The 23,677-nt window shown below is 44.8% G+C and overlaps 3 long non-coding RNA genes across 3 annotated transcripts; 1 reads left to right on the forward strand and 2 right to left on the reverse strand.

Moving 5' to 3' along the window:
- The first annotated feature begins 893 nt into the window (after positions 1-893).
- On the forward strand, positions 894-3,987 carry LOC310751952. Its single transcript, XR_014542715.1, has 2 exons — positions 894-2,357; positions 3,296-3,987. It is a non-coding gene; the product is annotated as an uncharacterized lncRNA (long non-coding RNA).
- Positions 3,988-9,540: 5,553 nt separating this feature from the next.
- Positions 9,541-12,122, reverse strand: LOC310751993. Its single transcript, XR_014542767.1, has 2 exons — positions 11,797-12,122; positions 9,541-9,968 (listed from the first exon to the last, which is right to left on the reverse strand). It is a non-coding gene; the product is annotated as an uncharacterized lncRNA (long non-coding RNA).
- Positions 12,123-18,707: 6,585 nt separating this feature from the next.
- LOC310752016 lies at positions 18,708-23,450 on the reverse strand. The gene is made up of 3 exons (XR_014542791.1): positions 23,229-23,450; positions 22,166-22,358; positions 18,708-18,841 (listed from the first exon to the last, which is right to left on the reverse strand). It is a non-coding gene; the product is annotated as an uncharacterized lncRNA (long non-coding RNA).
- Between the last annotated feature and the right edge of the window lie 227 nt (positions 23,451-23,677).

A 23,677-nucleotide genomic window follows, 5' to 3' on the forward strand; every position in this document is an offset into this window, starting at 1 on the left:
TCTAGCACTTCAAATGTCTATGAATTAACTCACCTCTCCTTTCCTTTTGAGGTGGTGAGGGTAGTACCTCCACCCACTGAAAACTACTTACTGCTAAAGGAGGAAGTTGGGAAGGGAATGCTTTTCCATGCTTCCTGTTTCAGGGAATTAGGAATTGGATTAGACCAATAGTGGGTCCAATGGCCAAGAAGGCAGTTTCTGCCCATGCTGTTGAGGGAAGTGAGGGACAGACGGGGCTCAACCTGGGAAGGTAGTTGAAGGAAAACTTTGATCTTAAACCTCTGCTGCCTTGTGTGGGATATATTTGGGAGAAGAAAAGACTAAGGAGTAAACCCTACACAAATCCATAGCTGTCAACCGTCCCTTATTTGGCGGGAAAGTCCCTTATCCCAGCGCTGTGTCCCGCTGCTGTCCCTTATTGATGATGTCCCTTAAATTTCCCAGGTTTCAAAGGAAGCAGCTCCTCTCCCTCCTTCCCTGCTGGCCAGGGAGGAGGGAGGCTCCAACTGTGTTGCTTGGCTGCGTTGCTCACCCAATGAGGAGTCTTAAGAACGACTGGGGGGTGGAGCTTCCATGCCTTCTGCTGATCAAATGGGCCTGGGGACTCGCCTTTGCTCAGCGCTTCCCAGCGGAGAGGTGACGGTGGTTTTCCTTGCTGCATCCCCTTTGCTGGGTTGCTGCGCTGTGGGAACAACCGCTTGAGGCTTCGTTTGGCTGCTGGCTGGGCTTTCTGCCTTTGGCTCAGAGGGGCTCAGAAGTTAAACATACCTGTGTTCGAAAAATCCCTTATTTTGGCTGCTGATCCCTTATTTTTGAGGCTGCTGGTCCCTTATTTTCAAATCTGTAAGTTGACAGCTATGCACAAATCCAGAGTGGAGTCCCTAAGACGGTTGGATGGTGCCTTGTCTGCTTCTTTCCAGCAACTCCTGCAGCCAAGCTGGTGCCAAACATAAATCTCTGCTTTCCTTTGGACCACATCAGTGAGGCAGACAGAAGAGTCTTTTCATCTGGGCAGCCCAAGACCTCAATACACACTGCCCAGGCTTGCACCCCAGGGAGGTCACTTTGGTGCTGCTAGCACAGCAGATTAACTTCACCCCCAGAGGTGCACTCTATTGTCTCTCAAGACAGACAGATGCCAACAACAACAACAAAGTCTGCCATTCACTGATCAGAAAATAAGGGTGCTTTGTTCTTCTTCCTGAATGAGCATACAGAGAGGAGGCAACACAATCAGAAGAATACAAGCAGATTCCCCCATCTGCATTCTTACACAACCCTATAATTCTGTGGTGGTGAACCTTTTTCAAGCCTTAGAAAGCTGTCACATAAATAGGGGAAACAACTGGCCATAGGGAAAAAGCCCGCTATCCACTCAAATGGCAGATTTAAGAGTGAGTCTATTTGATGGATTCTGTCCTAGATTTTGAGGTTATGCTTTGTCAAATATATTGCTGGCACCCATAAGCTTCGTAGTATTCAGCTATGGCGATCCTGATGAGCAAAGCCATCAGCAGACATTCACTCCAATATTCTGTAATAGAATTTTGGGCTAGTTTGAAAATTATTATTATTTAAAGATTTTTTATTGGTTTTTACAATTTAATATTCAACACATTCATCTTATAATATAAAAAAATCCCCACCCCCCACCCCGTGACTTCCCTCAGCTTCCCCTTCTGGTTCTTTAAATATTTGCTACTTCTGCTTAATTTGTTTTTCCTTAATTTTGTAATCTTTTAACTAAATGCTCTTATATTCTTATCATTTTATATCATGTTTTCTTTCAAATTACATCTTACACTTGATTAATTTCCAAATTATTATTTCTTAACCTTTACATTTGTTTTCTTAGTTGTATGTGTTTACTCAAACCCTGCTAGTGAGTCCATTTCTTTTACAATGTTTCTGTAAATACAGCATGAATGGTTCCCAATCTTTTAAAAAGTCTATATTGTCATTGTCTCTGAGTCATCCCGTAAGTTTCGCCATTTCTGCGTATTCCATAAGTTTAACTTGCCATTCTTCTTTCATTGGCATCTTGGCATCTTTCCATTTTTGGGCTAGTAGAATCCTAGCTGGGCTAGTCTGAAAATTATAATGTTAGCTGATGACCAGTCTCATCATCTGCATCATTAAAGGAGCATAATTTTTAATGGGAGTTGAATTGAGCCAGGAAATATAATCAGGAAGAAATAATGATGCCTTGGAGGTTGAAGAAGAATTTTCAACTTTTCGATGATGTGTCACTTCCTAGAGGAAGGGCGACTTGAGATGTATAAATAAGGTCCGCCATCCCGCAGAACTTCATCCAATCCACTTGGGTTCATCGTTACCGGCTGCTTCTGCTAACTAAGGTAGGAATTATTCCATTGATGTTCAACTTTGGGTGGACTTCCCATTGGTTATTTACTGATTGAATGGAAGGCTATTACCCTCGTGCCCTCCTTGCAGGCTCTGACTGCCGGGAAACCTTTATGATAAGTCTAGATGGAGCTTTGGTCTGATCCAGCAAGACTCTTCCTGTGTTCTAATGAAGGAGGGTGAGGTTAGGGAGGTGAGAGATTAAACCTTGCAAACCTCCCTCTCTCTGGTTGAAGAGCCATAGCTCACTGGAAAAGCACCAGCTTTGCATGCAGAAGGATCCAGGTTCAATTCACAACATCTCCAGAAAGTATTGGGGATTCCCTTCTGCCAGAAACCCCAGAGAGACACTACCAGCCAGTATCGTAGACAGTACTGAGCTAGATGGATCAATGGTCTGACTCAAAATGAGGTAACTCCATATGTTCCTAGGAGACCAAAGTGTGTATGTGTTGGGGGGAGGGGTGTGTGTGGATTCCACCCTCTTCCTTCTCCTCCAAACCCACTTGATCCCAATCTCCCCATTTGGTCCCGGAGACTTTTCCCAGCCACACCCCATCTTCCCACCACACTCCTCACCAGTCCTATTTTGAATCCTTCTTGAGTGTTTTTACCTGGCTGGAATGTGTCCTTGAACTCTGATCATGCCCCTTGTTTGCTTGGATGGAGGACAAAGTTGGAGTGCGTGAGTATAAATTAACCTGCTGTACAAAGCTAAAATTCACATGTGTTGCTCCATCCACTTTTCCCTTTCGCCTACTGCCATGTGGCACCCATAAGGTTTCTCAGAAGGGAATGTGGCCCTTGAAATGAAAAAAATATAGTTCACCATCCCTGGACTAGAAGGATACCCATTTTGAACCAGCAAGTGTCTCTTTTTTGTTTCTTATGGTAACCATACCTAACTAAGGTGATTTGATTTATCTTCCAGCTTTTCATTCGCTCAACAAAGATGAGCTGTTGTGGCTGTTGTGGTGGCTGCTGCGGTGGCAGCGGAAGTGGGGCAACCATCATTTATTGCCCAATGCCCATGGCACCCCAGCCATGCTATGCGCCCCAGTGTATCCCTGTCCAAAGCTACTATCCTTCCATGCAATCTTGTTGCCAGTCTCTGCAATCCGCCTGTGCCCCTGCGAAGGCCTGCTGCCAGTCTCTGCAATCCACCTGTGCCCCTGCGAAGGCCTGCTGCCAGTCTCTGCAATCCGCCTGTGCACCCGTGAAATCCAAGGGCGGTGCCATTCCCCTTCAGCAGAGCTTGGGTTCAGCCAAGATTTGTTAATGGAACATCTGTGGATATAAAACCCAGCCTCCAAGTTGCTTGCTTATCAGATGGATTTGGAGTATCATCAGCTGAAGACTTCCTGGTGTATCTCCTGCCTGCAACTGGCAAAGGCTATCAGCTCTCTCACCCTCCTTTGCTAAACATCTCTTCTTCTCTTTGCTGGAATCAGTACAATATTTAGCACAGCTGTTATTAAGAAACAGAAGCTTCGCTGCTGAATAGTCTTCTTGATATTTTCCCTTGATAGGTGAGCTAAATTGCTTTCATATTCCTCTCCTCTATAGCTTCCTTCTTGGATGAGGTACCTAGAGTACAATAAAGCTTACATGCAATTTGCACAAGTTCCTGTTTGTTTTGGTGTTTTGTTGCAAATTACTTTGCTTGAAATGGTCTCACTTTCCTTCCAGATGAATTTCTGCTACTTGGGGGAATGGGTCAGGGTGGAGATAATTCTGGAGATAAAAGGCCCCTACAAACTAGTATTTTATTACAGTGTATTCTATAGCACACCCTTGACATAACAGCATACACACAGTCTCTAATCTTGTGGATACAGGGGTACCTCAGGTTAAGTACTTAATTTGTTTCGGAGGGCCGTACTTAACCTGGAACTGTTCTTAACCTGAACCACCACTTTAGCCAATGGGGCCTCCTGCTGCTGCCGCACCGCCAGAGCATGATTTCTGTTCTCATCCTGAAGCAAAGTTCTTAACCCGAGGTACTATTTCTGGGTTAGCGGAGTCTGTAACCTGAAGCGTATGTAACCTGAAGCGTATGTAACCCGAGGTACCACTGTATTCTAAATGCATTGTGATTTACCAATGATATTTATTTTAAAAAAATAACAATGAATGCTGAGAGACCCAGCAACACCTAGAAGGCCTTGAATTGGGCCTGGAACTGAACTCACAGCAGAGCATCAATCATGGATTTATTCAGCTTTAGTTTCTTCTGTGATGCTTCCCCAATGCTGCACCGCATTATTGCTGCCTGGAAGGTCTACAGTGCAACAAAAGCAAGTCGGAAATAAAGCAGAGTATCTGTGGCATAAAAAGTCTCAACAGCCAGTGTGGTATAGTGGTTAGAGTGTCAGACTAGGACCTGAGAAAGACTGAGAAGACACTACTTCTCAACCTGATCTACCTCACATGGTAGAAGAAGGGGAGAGCTATGCAAATTACCTTGAGCAATTTGAAGGGGGGGGGACATAGGATGTAAATGCAATAGTGGTACCTCAGGTTAAGAACTTAATTCGTTCCAGAGGTCTGTTCTTAACCTGAAACTATTCTTAACCTGAAGCACCGCTTTAGCTAATGGGGCCTCTTGCTGCCGCCGCGCCGCCAGAGCGCGCTTTCTATTCTCATCCTGAAGCAAAGTTCTTAACCCGAGGTACTATTTCTGGGTTAGCAGAGTCTGTAACCTGAAGTGTATGTAACCTGAAGTGTATGTAACCCGAGGTACCACTGTAAATATATAAATAAATCAATGGTTTCAGCTTGACATTTGGGTCTAGGAAATAATAAGGATTCTATCTGAATAGTGCTTCTGTGATGGCTTGCACTTTCTGTGGGAGAAGAGCTAGAATTTCTAGTTGTCCAAATGATGTTCATGTCCCTCAGGACAGCTGGCTAATGGGCTCTTAATTTCCTCAAGCAATTACAACAATCAAAGGGGTGATCTAATTGGATGAGGGTGTTCCTTGAACCCATTGGTCACAAATAAAATTATAAAGAATTCTCCACCAAGAATCAGGGAAGGCCTACAGGAAGGGTGGGGATGCTCTAATCCTTCCCATGTTGCTAGACTGAAACTCCCATCATTCCTGATCACTGGTGCTAGGTTGGGAGAGCTGAGAGGGGAGAGGGGAGAAAGAAAGGTGTGAATGGGCCCAGAGGCTGCCTCCTCTCAGCACATGTTTGGCCACCCTAAGGCTTGCTTGGAAGGGTAGAGAGTTTAGGATGGTGAGGCCACCTGGGAAGAGCCATAGCTCAGTGGTAGAGCACTGGCTTTGCATGCAGGAAGTCCCAGATTCAATCCCTGACATCTCCATGTGGGACTGGGAACGGTCCACTGCCTAAAACCCTGGAGAATTACTGATGGTGTGGGCAATACTGAGCTAGATACATCAATGACCTGACTCAGAATAAGGCAGCTTCCTACATCCCTGAGTTGTCTGGGATTAGAGGATGTTGGAATCTAGCAACATCTTAAGGGCTGCACGTTCCCCATCCAAGACCGACTGAAACATTTGTGAAAGTGTCTACCTTTAGTAGGGATGGAAAAATCTGTCAATTTCACTTCTCTCACCCCCCCAATCTTTGCAATCTTAATTTCAGCTCCCCGCATTTCAGCCATAACTTGCTGCTTTTATGTTAAAAACGCTGGAAATTCACCAGCATATTAATGTAAATTTCTCATGATAAACACATTCTGTCTGCAGTTTGGACTAGTCCACTCACCCTCTCTGGTGGGCACCATTGCTGCTTTTATGTTAAAAACGTCTCGTGGAAATTCACCAGCATATTAATGTAAATTTCTCATAATAAGCACATTCTGTCTGCAGTTTGGACTAGTCCACTCACCCTCTCTGGTGGGCACCATTGCTTGGTGGCATCCTCCCGCATGCTGGGATCCGATGTGGGATGTCCCAGGGACTGTTTTCCAGACAGCAAAGGAAGCCTCTGGGCTCAGCTTGCTACCTGGGTAAATTGGTCCTACCTGCTCACCTAATCAGCAAATCACAAGCGGGCATGGGCCACCAGGGGTTGGCTTGGCCCACCCCTCCTGTATATAACATAGGCCTCTGGCTTTCTCTGCAGCCACTTTTCATTGAATCTCCCCCTCCCACACTTTTATATTGCTGCTGCATCTTCTCCTTGGCCTTGTTATGGCATAGCCAGTTGGCTTATTCAGGGCCAAGTTGGCATATTCCCAGTTGGCAAATTGGCTCCATCCCTCTGGTTTTCTCCATCATCATAGCAATTGTCACAACTTCAGCAGTTTAGGCATTGGATAGGCATAGTCTTGGTCAGAGGGTTGCCTGATTTCTCCCCAATATTGGATGCCATCTATCTTGTTCTTGGGGGAGGGGACTGAAGAGTAGGGGGGTGCCTTGCCACACAAATGTCATTTTTCTTCTGTAATCAATTTTAACATATGTGCATATTTTTGAAAGCCATTTCCTCTAATGCAATGCTTTTTGTATCTTATTTTCACTGATATATTCATTTTTATGCACCCTTTCCCTTGATATATGCATTTTTTGTAAATACTGGGGGGGGGGGTTGGGGGGGAGAAGTGCACCACAAAATTCAGATACATGTGCATTTCGAAGGGTGGGTGTGTTTCGGTTCTAATATTGTTTTGGAAGGTGTGAATTTGATAGATTCTCCTTGAAATGCAAACTGGGTTAGATTTTTCTCCCATCCCTAACCACTGGGCAAAGGAGGTATAACCAGTGTGATTGCAAACAACAGAGAGCCAGTGTGGTGTAGTGGTTAAGAGCGGTGGACTCGTAATCTGGGGAACCGGGTTCGCGTCTCCGCTCCTCCACATGCAGCTGCTGGGTGACCTTGGGCCAGTCACACTTCTCTGAAGTCTCTCAGCCCCACTCACCTCACAGAGTGTTTGTGGTGGGGGAGGAAGGGAAAGGAGAATGTTAGCCGCTTTGAGACTCCTTCTGGTAGTGATAAAGCGGGATATCAAATCCAAACTCCTCCTCCTCCTCCTCTTCCTCTTCCTCATTTACCAAATGGTGATTCGCCCCACTATTCAGATGTACGCACTTCATCCATTCTTCTGCATTCGCCTGATCAGCGTTGCTGGAAATCCTATCCCTACACATTATCCAAATTAGATTTGTATAATTAGTTGGACACAGGACAACAAATCAAAGATGTTTAGAAATTCTGGCCACATCTGCACCATACATTTAAAGCAGTAGCATAGCACTTCAAACAGACACGGCTTCCCCCCAAGAATCCTGGGAACTGTTAAAGGTGCTGAGTTGTCAGGAAACTTCCCCATCCTTCTCAACAGAGCTGAATTTCCAGAGTTCTTTAACCATAGATCCCTCTTCACGAGGATCTCTGAAAGGGATTCAGATTGGTGGATCCGTGGGAGTTAATAATCTTTATAAGAGGTCTATTAGGCAGCATTGGTGACAGAGGGGCGGAGGTATTGTGAACCATAAAATGTCCAGATATGACCCATGAGCTGCAGAGTTACCCTCACCCCATTTTGCTGCGAGGGCTACCAGGAGTTGCAGTCAAACAACCATTAGAGGACCACAGGCTTCCCATCCCTGTCTCAGATGTACACCAGGGATGGGTAATATATGGTCCTCCCAGATGCTTCTAGGCTCTAGTTCCCATTATCCTTGACCATTGGACATGGAGGTTGAATCCTGACAAGTCAGAAGTACTGTTTTTGGGGGACAGGAGGTGGGCAGGTGTGGAGGACTCCCTGGTCCTGAATGGGGTAACTGTGCCCCTGAAGGACCAGGTGCGCAGCCTGGGAGTCATTTTGGACTCACAGCTGTCCATGGAGGCGCTGGTTAATTCTGTGGTTGGGCAGCTGTTTACCAGCTCCATCTGGTACGCAGGCTGAGACCCTACCTGCCCACAGACTGTCTTGCCAGAGTGGTGCATGCTCCAGTTATCTCCTGCTTGGACTACTGCAATGCACTCTATGTGGGGCTACCTTTAAAGGTGACCCAGAAACTACAACTAATCCAGAATGCGGTAGCTAGACTGGTGACTGGGAGCGGCCGCCGAGACCACATAACACTGGCCTTGAAAGACCTACATTGGCTCCCAGTACGTTTCCGAGTACAATTCAAAGTGTTGGTGCTGACCTTTAAAGCCCTAAATGGCCTTGGCCCAATATACCTGAAGGAGGTGAGTGGGGCTGAGAGACTTCAGAGAAGTGTGACTGGCCCAAGGTCACCCAGCAGCTGCCCAGACACTGAGGTCCAGCACCAAGGGCCTTCTGGCGGTTCCCTCACTACAAGAAGTGAGGTTGCAGGGAACCAGGCAGAAGGCCTTCTCGGTAGTGGCGCCCACCCTGTGGAACACCCTCCCACCAGATGTCAAAGGAAAAAACAACTACCTGACTTTTAGAAGACATCTGAAGGCAGCCCTGTTTAGGGAAGCTTTTAATATCTGAAGGACTATTGTATTTTAATATTTCATTGGAAGCTGCCCAGTGTGGCTGGGGAAATCCAACCAGATGGGCGGGGTATAAATAATAAATTATTATTATTATTATTACTACTACTACTACTACTACTACTACTACTACTATTACTACTACTGGAGGCTGATGGAAGTTGGAGTCTGACAACATGTGAAGGACGGCAGATTCCCCCATCTTTCACAGAAGTGGGATTCCCAGAATTCCCTGGGAAGAGGGATTGATTGTTCAACCACTCTGAGAGGGTAATCAGAGCTGGAGTCAGTGTAAGACAGTGCTGAGCCAGGGAGTCCAATGAGCTGATTCAGTAGAAGGTGGCTTCCTTCAGTGATGCCTAATTAGCTCGATTTGCACAGTGCATTGGCCATACCAGTTAAACACACACACACACACACACACACACACACAGAGAGAGAGAGAGAGAGAGAGAGCATTTCACCACAAACCAAACTACATCAGCTAAATCAGCTGATTATCCATTCAGCTGTCATTTCAACGATAGAATTATTAACATTCACATCCATATTTTTACTATAATTATTGGTATTATTTCTGGCATTCCTGTTGATCTAATTGTTGTAATTTATTAGATATATGTTCTGCCCTTCCTCCCAAAGGAGCCGCTCGTGGTATTTCAGTGGCTGAAAAATCCAGACCTTGACAGTCAACTTCAGACTTGATGGCAAATGAGAAATTTAAAATTTGTGAAGCGCATGGTTTTTGTTATTTTTTGTTTCAACAGAAGATGTTAAATCCTGGAGTTTTGAATTGAAGTCTTTGGATTTATGGTGCTGGGGTGCTGCAGTGCTTGAAATGGTAGTTTATTCAGCCTTTGGTATGAACCGGTTCTGGGGAATACATGTCATGGTGTTTATAATGCATGGGTGCTGAAGGATAAGGTTGAACAGGGTAGTTCTGCCTTGCTGGAGAAGGTCCAGAATGCTCCAAGTCATGGTGAGCATGTCGTGGTTTGCTGCTGCAGCAGCAGCAGCAGCCACCACCACTATGATGGTCTCTGGGCTGCTTTGGCACACACGCTGCATGTCTACGAGTTTCATGCCATGTTCTTTCGTCATGCTTCCTCATACCACTTCCACAACAGCCCATCTTTCCTGTAGCTGCGGTGATGCTGAAAAGGGATTAAAAGCATTTGAGAAAGGAGCAGTTATGGCACTCAATATCTCCCACATGACTCTTTCCTGTCTCTGCAGAAGTTGTCATAAATTTCAAAACTGGCAAACAGAGGCTGGCTGGCCACTTTTGAGGGACGTTCCAACGCATGAGTAATGTAGATGTCTATCTGAATGTGGTGCTTGAGCTGCTCCAGGTGGGTTTGCCACCCACAGCCTCACACATCTCCACTGGAGGTCAGTCTTGTCCACCTAAAGGCTTGAGATGTGGAAGGCTAATTGCAGCTTCCTCCTCCTCTGCCCGGTCTTGCTACTTCAGAGGTGAGGAATGGAGGTGCCTCACCTCCTCAGCCACCTCCTACTAATGACCATATCTGACACAGCCAACATAGTGCCCTTCAGACGTTGTTACAGACTATCAGCTCCCATCAGCCCCAGCCAGCATGGCCAAAGGTCAAGAATGGTGTGAGCTATAGTCCAATGACATCTGGAGTGCACCACAGTAGGTACTCCTGAGCTAGATCCAGGTAGTATGAGTCTTCCAGCCAGAGTCTCCCAGCCACTCGAGCCATCTTACAGAGTTTCTCAGGAGTTTAAAAGCCACTCATTCTTTTACAGAAATGTCATTTTGAAACAACAACAGCCATTGTTTCCTGATACAGTAACACACCGAAGCAAGTTCAGAAATGAACCTAGTGTTCCCAGTTGAAATCTTACACCTTGAGCATTTAGCATGGTGGTCTCTCAAAACCAAACCAAGCCCCTTGACTTTTCAGACTTGTCACTTTTCAGAGAACCAGTGTGGTGTAGTGGTTAAGAGCGGTAGACTCGTAATCTGGTCAACCGGGTTTGATTCCCCGCTCCTCCACATGCAGGTGCTGGGTGACCTTGGGCTAGTCACACTTCTCTGAAGTCTCTCAGCTCCACTCACCTCACAGAGTGTTTGTTGTGGGGGAGAGGAAGGGAAAGGAGATTGTTAGCCGCTTTGAGACTCCTTAGGGTAGTGATAAAGCGGGATTCCAAATCCAAACTACTGTCTGGATATAAGCCCAAACACAAATTTGCATTCATGGCTGACAGATGGAATTCAACGCTTCCCTTTTTTTCCCAACAGAAGGTGCTATTCCACTAGAACACAAACAGTGCTATTTTTCTAGAAAGAGAGGTACCGGAGCTCACCATGGAAGCCTCCCTTGTTCTCTTATATTGGCAATGGTGACCACCTAAGAGGTGCTAGAACTGAGTTCTGGCGAGTTTTGCCTTTAAAAAAGCCCTGGAACACACATAAGGGGAATCTATGTCCTTCCAGATGTTGCTGAACTTCCATTTCCCAACTCTCATCATCACTTATCAGGCAGGGATGGGGAACCAGTGGCCCTCCAGACATTACTGGATTACAGTTCCTGTCATCCTTCATCATTGGCCATGCTGGCTAGGGCTGATGAGAGCTACAACTACATCTGGAATGACAAAGGTTCCTTGCCCTAGTGAATGGTCAGAGATGTCTGATGAGAGTTGGAGCCCAGCTGCATCTGCAAAGTACATCAGGTTCCCTATCTCTGCATCAAAAGAAGACTCCTACCAGAAACAGAGAACCTTTGGATCCAATCCAATGTACATTGGGTTGGATGCAAACGCATGCAAGCGCATGCACACACACACGGTAGGGGCTTACATCCTTGCTTGCCAGCACTATCTACCGCTCCATTTACACCTCACCCAAATCCCATTTCCTCACAGCTTCTCCAAGCCTCTCATCCCGCAACAGCAGCTTTGAGCCTCCCCCACCCCATATCTTCAAATATAACAAAATCCATTCATGCTCACCCTTGATAGCAGCTGTGCAACAGAAGGCCAAAGTGCTCTGAGTGAATTATTTGAACCATAGGACAGACATCATTTTATACGGTGCCATGTCCCTCCCCCAGGACGTGAGGCATAGCCCCAAATTGGAAAAGACATTATGCGCCTTAACCCGAACCACAACAGTGTTTTTGTGCCTTCATCCAACATCTGATCTTGGGCTCATTATTTTAAATGGAATGGCAATTTAGACCTTATTATGAACAAAGAGGTGGTTTGTGCTACCTATCACTGAGAATATTCATATTTCGTGCTACAGAATGCTAATGGTTTTGTTTGTTTGTTTGTTTGTTTGTTTGGGTGTCTGTGAAACTTGCGAGAAGGTATGGAATTGAATATCCTGGAAGAAGGCATGGCTTGTTGGGATACTGCCGGGGAGACGGGGGCATTTGGCAGGCCCCCAGCTGACTCCAGCCACCGGCCGGCAGCTGGGCGATCTCTGGTACAGCATCAATCAGCATCACGAGCCTCAGAAACATTCAGATGCTGTGCACACTCTTATCATCAGAGTGAATAAATTCTCACAATGGAAGTGGCGGACAGAGACATGTGTAAGCATTATTTACAGGCATTTATTCAGCATAGTTCAGGAACAAAGGGAAAACATGTCTGCTTCCCTTCGTGTCCAGCAAAACTGCAGTAAAGCAAAAGAAATATACAAACGGAAGTTCCCAGCAGACTGTGCTGGAAGGAAACAGGCATGTGACACACAACAGTCACGCCTGTTCCTTTTAAGGTGGAACGGAACTATATCCTAACATGGCTGTAGTACTTAACACTCCATCCTGCAGCATCTACAGTTGGAGGCAGAATGCCAGTTGCTGGAAATCACAATTTGGGAGAGTTGCGGAAGACACAAGATTTACCCACCCGGGAAGAATGGCAGATGAAGTTGATGGACTATATGGAACTGGCGGAAATGACTGGCAGAATACGAGACCAGGGAGAAGAGTTGGTGGAAGACTGGAAAAAGTTTAAAGACTATTTACAGAAATACTGTAAAATTAATGAATGTTAGAAAAATGTGGGAATGAAGTTATATGGCTTTAGTAGAAATGTTATAAGGAATTAAGTATAAATAGATTGTTAGAGCATTAAAGGAAAAAATAAGGTTAGAATATGTTAAGATAATTATAGGATAGAAAACAGAGGAAGATGGAAAGGAATTGCTGAAACAATTAACAGAGGAGGAATACAAAAAGGGAGGTGTGAGGAGGTCGTGGAAATAAGCGAATGAAAGATAAGATATTGAAATTGTTTGATGTGTTTTAAATTGTTTTTATTCTGTTTTGTTAGTCTAATGTGTTCGTTTTGTTAGTCTAATGTGTTAGTGTTATGTAGTGTTTTTGTATTGTATTGTATTGTTCATTTTGTTTTGCAGTGTTTAAATTGTTGGAAAACTAATAAATAGTATTTTTTTAAAAAAAACAAACCAATTTGGGAGAGTTGCTATTGACCTGCTATTGTTCCTGCTTGTGGACTTCCCTTCTGAGCACCTGGCTTGCTGCTGTGAGAACAAGTTAGTGAACTAGACACTCCTACAGCCTAATTCAACAGGGATGCAAACATCACTTCCTGGGATTCACAAGTGGGAAGAGTTGCTGTTGCGCTCACATTCTGCTTGTAGTCTTCCCACTGGGACACTGGTTGACTGCTGTAAGAACAGAATCCTAGACTAGATAGGCCACCCTTGGTCTGATCCGGCAGAACCCTGCTTGTGTTCCTATGTTGAAAGCCCTATTTGTCTCAGATAATGCATCATTTCAGGACTGCTGCCCAGAAGGGTTGGATTTGGGCAGGGCCGTCTTAAGCATACCTGGTGCTGTGGTGCAAAGATCCCCCCCGGAGCCCCCCCCCGGCAACTCCAAAACAAGGGAGGGGGTGTGGAAAATGTCCTCTGTCTCCCCCACTGTCCCGATCCCTGGCGTGGTGGTGGCAATCAAGCAGGAAAATGTGCTGGTGGACATGGTCTCCGGTGTTGGAGCGCCCAAGAAGACAGCCCGGTAAGGCTGCGCGCCGCCCTTCGCCAGGAAGCAGGAGAACAACGACCAGGAGCAGGGCCGTCTTTAGCAGACACAGATGCTTGGGAGGCCTCTGCAGGGATCACTGTCCTCCTGTGGAGGCTTGGAAGGGAAGCTGCATGCCTGCCAGCCATATAGTTGACGGGGTGCAGCTGGCGGGCGTGCAGGGAAAGGGGAGGCTCCTGGCAAAGACACGCAGCTCCCCCACTTGCTAGGGCGCCCCTGAGAGGCTGGCGCCCTGGCGCAATGAACCACTAAAACCAATGGGAAAGACGGCTCTGGATTTGGGGGCAATCTCATCACGTGTGGAGGTATGTGCCTATAGAGGTGCAGCCTCCCCAGCATTTTGGTGAGCTTCCTGGGCAAATCAGCACCAATTTTCATGGTGTTGGGTACCAACTATAGGTAAGTTTCAATACTACCTCCCTCTGCCCCCCTCTCTTCCCCCCTCCCAACCTTATACAGTATACAACATCAGTGTCTCACATAGAATGTTAGTGATCTGTAGAAAACAACTCTACAACCTGAAAATAGAGACAATGCATGTATGTTTAATAAAAACTATTTTGAAAAAACAAAATACATTATTTGAAGAAGAAGAAAATTATTCATAGGTACAAATCACAAAAGGTCCCTGCTTCAGTTCCTGGCATCTCCAGGTCAGGCAGGAAAGACCTCTGTCTAAAATCCTGGAGAGTCATTTCAATTTAGCTTTGACAAGACTGAACCAGAAGGACCAGTGGTCTGACTTGGAATAAAGCAACTTCCTGTGTTTGTTATTAATAAGAAAGAAGTCACTGTCCTGTTAACAAGCCCAGCAAGCATTATATTGGAATTCAGGAATTTATCACATCATTCTACTACCAACTCACTTCTTGATCATGTTTGGATGAGTCCACATGTCTTCTAAAAATTTATAGAAAAGCACCTGATCTTCTTAAGTAATCACACACACATGGTAAACACACACACACCTGTTCTATTTTCTAATATTACATAATGAGATAAATGGTGTGAGAAAAGGAACATGACAGAACAGCCGGTTTACCACAAAGGCACAAGCCAGGAATGGTTGGATTCTAAACATGGTCACCACATCATCACCCAGTCATGAGAGGTGGTTCTGAAACCAATGTGCCTCAAATCTGATCACCTCCAGTGCTAAACAAACATGGTTGCTCCCAGTATCACCGTGGAATAAAACACACATAAAAAGGCAATGTAGGTTAGTTCAGTTGTAAAACTGTTTTTTTATGGTGCTCAGGTTGTCATTATGTAGGAATGGAAGCGGATTGAAAATGTGTGAGTCAATGTGTTGAATGTTGTATCAAGGGAACACCAAATTACCAGGGCTGACATGAGGAATGAAAAGCCCATATACAGCAGAGTCTCTCATTATTGAGGATCTCCTGAGCTTTATAAAAAGGCCATGGGTCCCTCATACGTTCGCCCTTGCATCGCCTCACAGAGCCTTGACTATCCACAGGGTAAGTCAGACCACACCAAGAAAGCTTTAATCCAAGGATGGGGAGTCTTTTTGGACCCCAACTTCCCTTAGCCCCAGTCATCATGCCCAGTGGTTAGGGATGATGGCATTTGGATGTTCCATAAATTCCCCACCCCTGTCCTAGAAGCATGTCCCAATCAATCACGGAGCACGTTTAATGCACTTGCAGAGCTGGGGAACCCATGGCTCTCCAGAAAGTGTATGGCACACTAACCAAGCTGAGTTTCCTATGGGAACAGCTGAAGTAAACTTTCAGCTATGCATGGCCAATGGTCAGGGATAGCAGTGGCTGTCTGGAGAAATGAGGAGAGATGTTGAGAATCTCTGAAGTTTGCAGATTCTGGGTTTCCTGGACATGTGGCAGGGTGTAAGACAGAGAAGGGAAGCTTGTGGCTTTTCAAGATATTGTCTGGAGGGTCCTTATACAGGAGCTCCACAACAAGATTGAACATCTATGTAGGATCTTCTCTTCCAAATTCTCCAAGTCCTGACTCTAAATTTCATCTCATAACATGCAAACATGTCTTCCAGTGAGGTTTAAACTGCTTGGAGAGGATCACAACAGAGTGGTTATAATCCAATGGTTGTGCAGAAATCCAAGTGGATTATTTTGCCAGAGAAATAAGACAATGGCTTCTGAGTGTCAGAAAAAGCTCTTCCAGAAGGGAGAAGGTAGGGTTAACTTTCAGCTATGCTCAGAATGCTGGCGAATAGAAATCATTTTAAGACACTTCTTGAAAGTAGCATTGCAATTCCACACATCAAAGTGTTGCCAGTAATTATTCTAGCAGATGTGAGTCATGTGCATTTATAACAATCCATGGGGGTTGAGGATAGCTTGGACTTCATGATTCAGGCATAAGGAAGCTTTTTCTCCCTTTCTCATAAAACTAGAAGTGCCTTCAGATTACCTGTTTATTGAGGAATATTGTTTAATGAGTCATTGTATTTTTTTTAAAAATGACACTATATATTCTAGTTTGTTGATATTATTGTTGGCATTTGTTGATCTCTCTGGCCATGGATTAGAAGATTTTCTTATCAATCATCTCTCTCTCTCTCTCATCAAACTTGGCAGGTTGTGCCACCACCAATAGTAGCCTTGCCAACTCCAGCATGACAAATAGCAAGAGCTTATGTGTGTCTTTCTTAATGGAGAGGGGAGAGCACATCACAGAACAGCTTAGCATGCCATTCTGTGAAGCACTCCTCCTCAATCAAATGTTGCTGTGGCGAGGTTAAATGGAGGGAGGGAGACACTTCACACAGCGGTTTAGCAAGCCACTGTGGGAAGCGTCTCCTCCCTCCTTGAAAAGGGTCTGGGAGTTGAAATTAATGAAAGTTAGAATGATGTTGGACTGGAAAGTAAACGGTTACTATTAGTAAGGGTTAAGACAAGGAGAATAAGGAAAGATTAAATTTAAACTAAAATAAGGGAAGATTTGCTGAGTAATTGATAAGAATTTGGAATACAGAAAAGGGAGGCATGAGGAAGTCGGGGAAGAAAGGTATAAGAAATTAAGATATGAAATGGTACATGTTTTTTGTTTTGTTTTTGTTTATGTCTGTTCATGTATTTGTTATATGTTTGTTACTGTTATAAAAACCTTTAATAAAAAAATTTTTTTTAAAAAAAGAAAAGGGTCTGGGAGTTGAAGTGAGCTGGGAGAGGAGGGGCAGAAGCTTGGGGGAGCTCTGGGTGGAAGGGGTGGGAAGAGGTGTAATGGGAGGAGGGCTGGTGTTGGGGAAGGGACACTGGCAAAAATGTTGGCAGGTAGGGAGGGTTGGCAAGTGAAGAGAGCAAGGGTAGTAACTCCTAGTATGTGTATATATAGATATATGGTGTAGAAATATATGGTATTGGGTTTATTTTTTTGCACTTACTAGTTCAACCTATCTTCAAGGTCCGTTGTGTCTATTGAGCACCCAACCAGATTTGTTTGAAAGGAGAGTAGATGCCATGTTGGCTAGTGGCTGCTGGGACAAGGGGTGATGGAAAAATTTGCTTCAGCTTGCATTGAAAAATCAGCTTACCAAATTTGCACTTTCAGAATTGATATGTGAACTGAAGCACTGCCATACTTTGAAATTTGCACTTTTCTGAATTTTGTAATACCATTCTCCAAGTAAAAAGGTAAAGGTACCCCTGCCCGTATGGGCCAGTCGTGACCGACTCTGGGGTTGCACGCCCATCTCGCTTAAGTAATGTGCACCAAAAAAGGGGGCATATGCTGGGGGAAAGTGTTTCTATACTAGAGGTGCCAACTTGAATTAATTTGGGGGGGGGGCAGGGAAGCCCCACCTAGCATAATCGATCACAAGCACACCATTTAAATGGCAATGCCCATCAACTTTGGGAGCCCCTGGCCCCTTCAAATATTTCATGGGGGGGCAAAGACCCCCTCAGCCCCCAGGAGTTGGATCCTATGTTCTATCCATTTATATATTAGTAAAAAAAAAACACAAAAACTTTATATGGGGAAAATTGATTTGCAAAAATATACGTATTAGGGGAAATGCATTAAAAATGTGTATTTTAGCAGAAATTCGCACTAGAATGTTGATGAATTTTCAGGATTTTTTTTTTTAAGAAAGGAAAAATGGAGGTTAGCAATTTACCCTAATAAAAAGTGTTTTGGTATGTTATTTTCTCCAATACATGCATTTTTATGTACACTGCAGCCTATGCATTTTTACGAACTGCATTGCGAAGTTCAGAGATGTGCAAATTTCAAAGGGTCGCTGTCATTTGGTTTGCATATTGTTTCAGAAAATGCAGATTTGGCAGCTTTGCCTTTAAAGACAAACTGAAATCAATTTCTTTCCCATTCCTACTTCAGCCACAGGTCCACCAGTGACTTGTGGGGCAGAGGCATTGTAAAGTGTGAAGCGGACGGAGGCATTGGCCATGCAATAAATATGTTGGCCACTCTGTGAACAGGATGCTAGACTAAGTAGGACTCTGGCCTTATCCACCAGGGCTCTTAGATATACAGTGATCTATCATTTAATTACTTCTGTGGTTTGTGGAAGCAAAGCTATGCTGGACTATCTTTTGGACCACTTGCCAATTTGTTTTCTATTCTTCCAGCCCCTCTTCCTCTTCTGGATACATAATGACCTGCTCTTCTGGGAGAGAGTCATACTTCAACTTGAACTCAGTATGGTACGACCCTGCAGGTTCTTGGCTGGATACCCGCCGCACGCCGTTTTGCTATGGCAATAACACTTGTTGTATGACTTGTTGTGACAATGATCTGCCCATCAGAGGAGGCCACAATTACCGCTGCTATGGCAGCCGATGTCTCTGCACTGGTACAGCCACAGAGTACTGCTGCCAAAGAGGGTCGTGCTGTGTCCGCAGGCCTTCGGGAGGCTGTCGGGATTATTGGGGCCGTCCTGCTGGAGAATGTCAAAATGGCGGGGGGTTGGCTTGTGCCGAGAGCTGCCATGGAGGAGGATGCAGCACTGCAGGACCAGTCTGCGAAGAAGAATGCAACAGTAGGGAATAAGAAGAGACCTTCTGGATCAGGCTAAAAGCATAGTCCAACATGTCATGGAATTCTACTCAATATTGATCCAGGGTAGATTCCAATGTGGAGTCAGCAAAGTAACAACTCAAACACGTTGCAAGATTCCCAAAAAATAGACCAGATGCAATTAATATTCCATCCAGCAGAGCTTTAATGCTACTGAAGGCAAATGAGCATGATGGTCACAAATCCAATACATTCAGGATTGGCACCGTCCATAAGAAATCCAGTTGCAGCAGACTTAAACTTACAAAACCTTATAACAAGTCTAAACCACTAAGCTTACTATGTACAGAACACCATGCCTGAAGGAAAAGAGATGGAAAGAGAATGAAATCCAGGCTCCTTCTGGCCTTACTTTTATAGTCAGCATGACCTTGAAGAAGAGATAACAGAAACAGAACCAGTTTAAGCCAGCTGTACTCAGCTTCTCTGAAGGAATAACTCAAACATCACGAACCTTCTGCTTGTTTCTTTCACACAGAGAAGCTCCCAGAACCCTTTTGAATTAATTGGAATAGGAAAGATCTCTACACATCAGATCAGTACTTTCTGCACTAAGAAATGAAAACCGACACATCTCATCCAGCATCGTGTTCTCACAGAGGAACTGTGCAAGAACTATGCGAGCTCTGCAAGCACAATCTGAACGCAACAGTCCTCTCCCCACATGTGATTCCCAATTACTGGCTTCACATTCAGAGGCTTCTTGCTTCTGACAGTGGAAGTATAACATAGCCATTGTGTCTAGTAGGCACTTATAGCCTTATATGCCATGTGTTTATCCAATCTACTTTAAAGCCAAGTTGGTGGCCATTACTATCTTTTGTGGGAATAAATTCCATTGTTTCACTGTGTACAGCACAGTTTGTTATTGTTTGTTAATTTTTGTGTGTTTATATTGTAAGCCACCCTGTGATCCTCAGAGAAAGGGCAGTATAGAAATGTTAGCAGCATCAATAATAATCCATTCTTAATGGATGACTAATCCTGCTTAAAGATATCCAGCAAGGGAGAGTCCTCTATAGGCCATTGCTTGCATTGCCAAACTGCTGTGTCTGCCAATAGGTTCTCCTTAATGTTCAAATGGAATCTGAACTCTCCTGTCCATTGTGCCAATCAGACCTAGTCTCCGCCCTCTGCGGCAGTAGAAAATATATATTTGCCTTGTATCCACCATGTATTTCTATGGATTGAAAAAGTTTCACTGCCACTGAAGCATAGGGGATGCTGAAGAGGAAACCCACTCTTCGGCATTGTTCTTTCCTGATCAGTGAATGGCAGACTGCATATAGGCAATGAAAGCAGCACTGTGAGTGACATGCAAATGCTGTTGATGCCTCAGGGCGACTGCAAGCAGCTCAGGGTTACTACAAGCAACCAAAGGTTATAGGCAACTTGCTATACAGGCTGGAGCCTGCAACACTTGGTTATCAGCAGCCCAGGCCAGATCTCTGGCCCAGTTTTCAGTGGTGCTGATTTTACCATGCCTGGGTTCATGCTTGCCCAGAAGGGAAATAGGACTCTATGTGAAAGGTATGATTCTGCACTCCAAGAGATTATATCGAATAACCACGAGGCCCACTTAAATGCAGATGGGGAAGACTATGTATGTCACCTTGAGCTCCTTGCAGAAAAGGTGGTATATAGATGATACCTCGGGTTACAGACGCTTCAGGTTACAGACGCTTCAGGTTACAGACTCCACTAACCCAGAAATAGTACCTCGGGTTAAGAACTTTGCTTCAGGATGAGAACAGAAATTGGCTTCCAGTGGCATGGCAGCAGCAGGAGGCCCCATTAGCTAAAGTGGTACCTCAGGTTCAGAACAGTTTCAGGTTAAGAACGGACCTCTGGAACGAATTAAGTACCTAACCCGAGGTACCACTGTACTACTACTAATAATCACAATCACAATAATAAATTAAGAGAGAGGCCCACTCCAATTGTGTTTATGAATTGTTTTAAGCTGTTTTAATGCTGTATTTTATATAGCAGTAATCCACCCCAGGACTTTCTAGTTTTTACTAGGTAATAAATCAATCATCTCACCAGTATTATTTTTCTAGCATCTGAGAATGAAGTGTCGATTAGAGAAGATCGCTGGCAAACTTCCAGGAAACAGCATAAGCAAACGTCAGGGGCACAGGAGTTGCAAGCTGGGAAATTCAGCATTGCTGACATCCACAAATGCAATATATTGTAGGGGTCAAGTCCATCTATTCTTCTTGAGTATACTGGAGGTACAAACAGTCACCCTGACTACATTATTTTACAGTATATTCCTTCTCACCATAGGCAAGTGGCAATATGCAATATTCTAAAGCTCCTGCCAACCTGGCAGTTCGAAAGCATGTCAAAGTGCAAGTAGATAAATAGGTACCGCTCTGGCGGGAAGGTAAACAGTGTGTCCGTGCGTTGCTCTGGCTCGCCAGAAGCAGCTTAGTCATGCTGGCTACATGACCTAGAAGCTGTATGCCAGCTCCCTCGGCCAATAAAGTGAGATGAGCACCGCAACCCCAGAGTTGGTAACGACTGGACCTAATGGTCAGGGGTCCCTTTACCTTTACTAAAGCCGCAGGGCTGTGGTGGACATACTTTGGAGACGCATGATGAGATGTGTGGCTAGATAGCACATCCTTCTTGCATGGTTTATGGCTCCCTCTCCTCCATACTTCATAATGCTGCCCCCTCACTTTACATGGCACCCATGCATATGGATGGATTTTTAATTATGCTGAATGTAATGGATTGGTTTATATGTTTTCTAATATTCTTGGAAGCAATCTTGGCATTAAACAAAGCAACAACAAACAATGCACTGTGAAAGGCTAAATTGCAGGGTTATTCTCCTTGAAATCCAACCACTTAAATACTTTAACATTTCCTAGAGCAGCAGTTCTCAACCTGTGGGTCCCCAGATGTTGTTGGACTACAACTCCCATCATCCCTGAGCTCTGGCCTTGCTAGCTAGGGGTGATGGGAGTTGCAGTCCAACTTCTGGGGACCCACAGGTTGAGAACCACTGTCCTAGATTATTCATGCGATGACTGACCCATCTTCAGGGTACAACTAAGGTTAACAAGTCCAGGAGCTCAAACAAAAAGCCATTACACACACACACACACACACACACACACACACACACACAATTTTAAAAAGCAAGGTTCATTAGAGAAAGAGAATTTCAAAGGGCAACACAAGTTAAAGCAACTTAGAAGCAAAGAAAACAACAAAACTGTCTTATCCAGCTAAAGGCTAACAACACTTACACAAAATACTGGAAGTTGAGCAGGAAGGCGGACTTCAATCTGGCATCATGGCAAGCAACTACACCTTCATGATGAACATTTAAGGGAATACTGGTCCAAGTCCCATAACCAGAGGCAGCCAATCAGGAAGTGCAGTTGGTTAAACCTTCGAGAAAATGGGCATGCAGTTCTTCTATCATAAAGGAGCGAACACCTGTTTGCACCACAAGTTCTTAATTAACTAATTTTCCTTAGAGCTGGCCTTGAGAGCCTAATAAGGAACACCTGCACTCAGATTCAATACTCTGGGTTTTCTAGAAGCTTCTAATACAAATTAACAAATTAGGCTTGGGGGGGGGCTGTTTCTCCACACTTAATTGGAATGTTCTCCCCATCTCTGAAAGTTGAGCTGGCCTGTTTCCCCTGTGGTGCAACAATTTGTGTTCACTGCATCTGTGATTGGGTTTAACGAGGCAAGGTAAATCTATCCATTTGTTTCCTTGCATTAGAAACTTCCAGACCAGGTAGTATCTGAAAGCTGTTTGCAATCAAATAAGCATATGACATTTTTAAACACACACACACACGCACACACACACACACAAGCATTTATAATCTCCTATTATGCCTGCAAAATAGAAAAACTATTAAAGGCCAAGTGGCCTGCTGAAATCTACGGCATGATACCCAGCTGAATTCTCCATTGGGGGGAGAACAAGGAACTGGAGTCAAATTCATTTGCAGGAGCATTCCGAGGTGGGGTGGCGGTCTGCCCTGGGTGTCATTCCAAAGGGGGGGGTGAGGAAATGCCGACCCCCGATTGATGGTACCCCCGGGGCATGCAGTGTACCCCCGGATGTGCGCCAAGCCCCCGGGACACGTGCCAGGCCCCCAGGATGCGCACCATGCCCCCCATGGGTGGTGCGCCACGCCCTTCGGGATGCACACCACGCCCCACCCCCCAGGACGAGTGCCACTCCAGGTATCGGAGCAGGCTGCTTCTCCTATGTCCATTTGCAAGAAAGGTATCTGGCTGAATGGTTAAATAAAGAAAAGAAAAATGAAATTGGGGGAAAAGGCTTACTGTAAACACTGAGAAGGCACCTCTGTGGCTGGAATCAACTGAATGGAGAGCACAGTGGTGGGATAGATTTATATACCACCTGCCAAGCCCTATTCTGCTTCTGATATCTAGTCACGGCCAGCATCTTTACAAAGAAATACTTCCACTTAATGTTTTCATCACTCACAGCAATTATCCTCTGAGTCACCTCTTCTGATGTTTATCTCATCTTGTATGTCATTTGTCCTCTGCATGTTAGTCTAAAACTAATTAAAGGGCGGTCCCCGCCTTTGACACTTTTAATAGCACTCTAAATGAATTTTCTGGAAATGGTAGCCCTGCACTGCAGAGCTTTCCGTCAATAGGGCATGGAAACAAGGGGCCCAGAACAGCAAAGAGATAAAACGAAACAAAGGAGAAACATTCTAAAGCAGAATGAACCACCCTCAAAACAATTGCAAACATCTAAA

The sequence above is a fragment of the Podarcis filfolensis genome, assembly GCF_964270895.1.
Source record: "Podarcis filfolensis genome assembly, chromosome: 16".
Taxonomy (NCBI): Eukaryota; Metazoa; Chordata; class Lepidosauria; order Squamata; family Lacertidae; genus Podarcis; species Podarcis filfolensis.